The sequence below is a fragment of the Ceratina calcarata genome, unplaced genomic scaffold, assembly GCF_001652005.2.
Source record: "Ceratina calcarata isolate Rehan_Ccalc_2016 unplaced genomic scaffold, ASM165200v1 scaffold83.2, whole genome shotgun sequence".
NCBI classification, from domain to species: Eukaryota; Metazoa; Arthropoda; class Insecta; order Hymenoptera; family Apidae; genus Ceratina; species Ceratina calcarata.
In genome coordinates this window covers 6208-12165 of record NW_017179631.1, presented here as the reverse complement: position 1 = coordinate 12165, position 5958 = coordinate 6208, and the positions used below count along the sequence as shown (strand labels likewise).

The 5958-nt window shown below is 36.9% G+C and overlaps 1 protein-coding gene across 5 annotated transcripts in view; it reads right to left on the bottom strand.

Annotated features, from left to right (window-relative positions):
* The window catches only part of LOC108631160 (uncharacterized), a 30008-nt gene that overhangs the window by 22471 nt on the left and 1579 nt on the right, over nt 1-5958 (bottom strand). For 4 of the 5 annotated variants that reach the window (XM_018034894.2, XM_026818662.1, XM_026818661.1 and 1 more), the window contains one exon: nt 5767-5895. The gene's annotated coding sequence lies outside the window, so the exon portion shown is untranslated. Of the gene's footprint in view, nt 1-5766; nt 5953-5958 lie in introns of those variants that run through there. The other variant, XM_026818660.1, reaches the window with a different exon arrangement.

Genomic DNA, 5958 nt, shown 5'->3' with positions numbered 1-5958 from the left:
CTTGTACCCCACATACAGTGACTCACGAAAGTATTTGAACACCTACCATGAAATATGTTATTAATTATAATCAGTACGTTATACAGTGCTTACCGAAATAATATTAACACTGTAAGCAGGTATGACTGTTTAGATTATGAATGTAAAATTTCAAACGAATCGAAATATATACACAATAGATATGAATTATTTCTTTCAAACATAAGCATTGTTGATTCCACAAAAGTATTTGAACAGATGATTTTTAAAGTTTTAGTATTTAGTAGGTCCACCTTCAGCACGAATAACTTCTTGTAAGCGATTGTGCATGCTGTTTACTAACTTTTCTGTAGTACTTGGTGATACAGAATCCCACACTTGCAGTATTTTTTCTTTTAAAGTTGCCTTGGATGTTATATTAAATTTTTTTAATTCTTTCCCTATTATTGCCCATAGATGTTCAATCGGGTTAATATCAGGGCTTTGTGGTGGTGTGACCAACGTGTGAGGGGTATTATATAAGATCCATTCTTTTACAATTCTTGCAGTATGTTTAGGATCATTATCCTGTTGAAAGTAAAAATCGCTATTACTCAATTTTTCTGCACTTTCTTTTAAATTTTGTTTTAAAATGTTCAAATATTTGTATTTATCCATTATTCCTTCTATAAAAATCAAATTCCCGGTGCCGTTTGCTGCCATACATCCCCAGACCATGACTGAGCCACCCCCGTGTTTCACTGTAGCATGTAAGTTTTTCGTTTCCATTTCGGTATTTGCCTGTCTCCAAACAAAATTGCGTCCGTCTGATCCGAAAATGTTAAATTTCGATTCATCCGAAAATATTACTTTGTTCCAAAATGCATTATCTTTACTAATAAATTCTTTAGCGAACTTTAATCTCTTCTTCTTATTAATATCACTAATGTACGGTTTTTTTCTGGGAACCCTGGCATGATAATCATTTTCTCGTAGTAGTCTTCTGCATAATTCTGGATGCACATCTTTGTTGAAGTTCTCTTTAACTGTAGTCGCAAGTTTTGTAGCAGAAATCTTAGGATTTTTTTTTATTTCACGGACTAAAACTCTTTCTTCTCTTTCCGTTAGTTTTCTTGGTCGGCCTGAGCGATATTTATTTCTTATAGTTCCTTCAGATTCCGATTTTTTAATGATGTAGTGTATTGTAGACCGATTTATATTTAATAATTTACTTATTTCGCCATACGTCTTCCCTTCTTTACGCCACTTGACAATTAATTGTCTCACACTGTCAGGAATTTCAGATTTTTTAGGACACATAATGAATATCGTAATATTTCACCATGAATGCTAAACTGAGACTGACAAATGTACATACGATGACGACTAACAACAATCAGTTTACATTCGGTGCCCGGACAACTGTGTCTTTATTGGTTCTTGGAACTAATTTCTGTGTGTTCAAATACTTTTGTGGATTCAACAATGCTTATGTTTGAAAGAAATAATTCATATCTGTTGTGTATATATTTCGATTCGTTTGAAATTTTACGTACATAATCTAAACAGTCATACCTACTTACAGTGTTAATATTATTTCGGTAAGCGTTGTATAACATACTGATTATACTTAATAAAGTATTTCACAGTAGGTATTCAAATACTTTCGTGAGTCACTGTATGCGTATGGACGCTAAAAGGCAGTGATAAAATAACGTATATCAATGTGTTGAGCTTTAGTTAATTTAGTCCATTTAAACTGTTTTTGTTCTTTTCCTACTTTATTCCGTTCCCTTAGTTTCTTTTTTCTTCTTCGTTTATTGTGACAGGGTCACAGGTTTCAAGACTGTATGATAACGGACGGAGAGCGATAACGCATTGTATAAGTGACTCGAGAATTTCAGGATGACTCCACGATGCATACAGGGTGTCCTAGAAAAAGTGTTGGAGTCGAAGAGAGGTGATTTTGTAAGAGTTTCTGATCAACAGTCTCCTTTGCCAAAATGCAAAGTGAGGTATTGTTTTTAAATTATTAACGAAAAACACTGATCAATGAGAGCACGCGTACAGCCCGCGCCCAGCTACGAATAGGTTGGCTCGAATCGTGATGCTCGACAGCGGCTTAGCGCGGACCCTATACGTGCTCTTATTGGTCAGTGTATTTCGTTAATAATTTAAAAACAATACCTCACTTTGCATTTTGGCAAAGGAGACTGTTGATCAGAAACACTTACAGAATCACATCTCTTCGACTTTAACACTTTTTCTGAGACACCCTGTATATAGAAAAAATGTGGGGTCCAAATCCAAGTAGCGGCAACGCATGGAAGGCATTAAAGATAGATAGAGAAAGAGAGTGAGAACGCGTCACATTTTCTATGTGTATGTGCGAAATGGGTCCGGAGTTATGGCCTATTCCCACTGCGTTTTCCGGCTCAGTCCCGGTGAGCGAAATTGGGGTACCAGAGAGCGGAAATACGGATAAGCCAGTACCGTAGTTAAAGGAAATTGAGGTATAGGGAAAAGCGTGTATAAGAAAAAATGTGTGGGTGACGTCCAGCGGGCCCGGTCGAGTGAGACCCCTGCTAAAGCGAGAGGGTAAAAATACCGCGGAGAGTGGGAAAGAGACCGAGCATAGCGGAAAATAAAGCGAGAGGGGAAAAAAACCCATCGGACGGACGACGCGCCATCTGGTGAGAGACAGAGAGTGGTCCGTCCGATGGGTGCGGTTGCCGAATCAGAGACGGGTGAAACATAAACAGATCAGGGTGATAAGGTGCTCGAAATTAACGAATGACGAGCGAGGGTGTTATTATATATATATGTTTGCCACTCCCGAGGTTTGCCGATCTCGACGTTTCCCGCTCCCGAGGTTTCCCGATCTCCAGGTTTTCCGCTGTGCTTGGTCTCTTTCCCGCTCTCCGCGACATTTTTTACCCTCTCGCTTTATTTGCCGCTATGCTCGGTCTCTTTCCCGCTCTCCGCGGTTTTTTTCCCTCTCGCTTTATTTTCCGCTATGCTCGGTCTCTTTTCCACTCTCCGCGGTTTTTTTACCCTCTCGCTTTAGCAGGGGTCTTACTCGACCGGGCCCGCTGGACGTCACCCACACATTTTTTCTTATACACGCTTTTCCGTATACCTCCATTTCCCTTAACTATGGTACTGACTTGTCCGTATTTCCGCTCTCGGGTACCCCAATTTCGCTCGCTGGGACTGAGCGGGAAAACGCAGTGGGAATAGGCCATTAGAATCGTTCAAGTCATCTGTATATAGTGATGGAACGGTGTGTACGTGATGTACCTCACCTCGTCTATCTAGGGATAGAAGCTAACAAGCGTGGGGAGCATAAAGGCAGTAAGTAGGTATTAGTGAACTATGAGTGTGGGTCAATGTTCCCGGCATAAGAAGAGATAGATCGCGAATGACCTCCAGTCAAAAATGATTTCAACATGGTCCCGGGTCAAAAATAATTCAGGTACAATAGTTGATGGAATGGTCCTTAGAGCATATACTACTGGAGGCAGCATGCCGTGCTCGGAAAGTGTGGTCAGTGTCACTAGATCTGAGGGTACATGCTATCTCTCTCACTCCGTATGCGATTGGCTGTGTGAGTGATGTGTGTGAGAGAGATAGCATGTACCCTTACGTCTAGTTAAATGTCAGATCTAGTGACACTAACCACACTTTCCGAGCACGGCATACTGCCTCCACTAGTATATGCTCTAAAGAATGGACGAATATATTAATGAAGGGATGAAAAACGGGCTTGAATCAAAAATGGCTCCGGCATAACACTCGTGGAATATAGCATCTGATTGTGAGTTAAAAATGACCCCAAGTCAGAAATGCTCGTAGCACTATGATTCGCTCTTCAGTAATCACAAACTTAAGCAAGTACTAATAGGAAACAAGATAACGGGTAGAAGTCAAAAGTCATTGAAAGTAGGATGAACAAAACTGGAGGTACAATCACTATTCTTACGTTTCCTAAGGTATAGTATATACAATAACCATATAATATTATTCACTCATCATTGATTTCATTCTATATAGAAGCTGAGAGTCGTATGATTGAATTTGTCAAAATTTAAAAATACATTCCTTCTCCGTCATTTAACGATTTTATGTACATGTGTAGCTTGTTTTAATAATACCATTAACACTTTAAGCGCTGCTGAGTGATGTGATGTTGAGCGCCCGCTGTGGGCTACCTATTTTTTACGACAACGCGAATGCATATAATACGTGAGGTTATTAATGATATAGAGCAATTTAAAGTGAAATACTAAAAAGCAAAGAACAAATGTCGAGAAATAAGTACGTGGTTACACTGGTACAACCTCAAAAACCTTTGGTAGCATCAATCGCATATATGCGTTCGTAGCCCAAGTTGAGTGGTTGCGTGAGAACCCATATATGCGTTCATAGTTCATAGCCGAAATTAAATGGTTATGTATATACCCAAATATGCGTTCATAGCGCTCAAAGGGTTAAACAACACTTTATTGTGTATGGTACTTTTTACTGGCTTACCCTGTATATTATTTATTGTTCTTTGAATGAGAACAAAAATTAATCGTCTTATATTTTATACAAATAATAATTGCATATTTTAAAACAAACAAATATTTTCTTAATACAAGGCCTTGTAATGAAATAATCGGGTAAGTTATTTGATATTTCACCCTTTTCTCTATATTCTGTACAGTGCGTGTAGATTTCTATCTCCATAATGTATCATGTATATACGTATATACACATATACAAGATCAATAATGGAATTTCTTGGAAGTCGACTACCCTTGCTTCAAGGTCAATTCTGGCCTCTTTAGAAACTGGTTTAAACAAAACTATAAGAGAAAAATTTCAAGTAGGGAGTTCAAGCTTTAATTTGAGGTAATGTTGAACTTATTTCGGCCAATATCAAAAAAATTATTAAGGACTGACGTTTGGCAATATTTTTCAGTAGAATTTAATTTTTCAAATTCGACAAATTTTCATTTAGTCGTGATTTAAGTACGTTACACAAGATTGGTGGAGGTACTAAATTATAGTTTAAAATTTAACTTTTAATTTGAGTTGTGAACGAAGTTATTATTATTAACTTGGTTGTCAGCAATTAGAGTTCGACAATAGTGTTCCTCAAAATGTAATATCTAGAATTGATAACAATTATTTCCAAACTATTGGACCTGAACGAAAATCGCATACAGCCTTATTTTTAGCTGACGACTGAGGCTACAATTTTTGTATAGGAAATATTTTGGTAGAACCAAAATTAACAAATTGTTCGCAATAAACTGATACTCTCTATCGTAAGAAGGTAGAGTCTCCCACTTTGCATGATTACTCCTGCGGTATTGGACTTACGACAAAATTGTACACAACCTAATTTGTAGATGTTATCAGAACCCACAAGTTTTGTTTAATACATTTTTTCATAGGACCAATAATTAACGAGTTATATGCAATAAACTAATACTGTCTATCGAAATTCTATTACTTAGAAACTAGAGTCTCGTGCTTTTGATTATTACTCCTAAAGTATTACAGTTACAAGAAAATTGTGTAGAACCTTATTTGTACCTATTACTAGTAGTTATAACATTTGTTTGAAACATTTTCCTCCAAAATCAATCATTAACAATTTATTAACAATAAAAGTCTCACTTTTAACATCAGTACTATATGAATTAATTACTCAAATACCATGTTTCAGTATAGAATTATTATTAATTTTATGTTAATCGTATGCAATTTCATAGTAAACAAAAGGACTGTAAGGTATAATTTATTTATTTTTCTCACCATTATAATCGAAGCCAGTCGATGCATCCTTCGTCGGGTATTCAAACAATAGAAAACAGGGAAAAGTTGAAGGAAATCTCCGTTTCACTTGGACGAATCCTTCGAAATCCCTCATTTCTTCACTATCCACTGTACATACAAATGTATGTATATAATAAACACGAATCACATGTCAGTACAATTTACACAAAA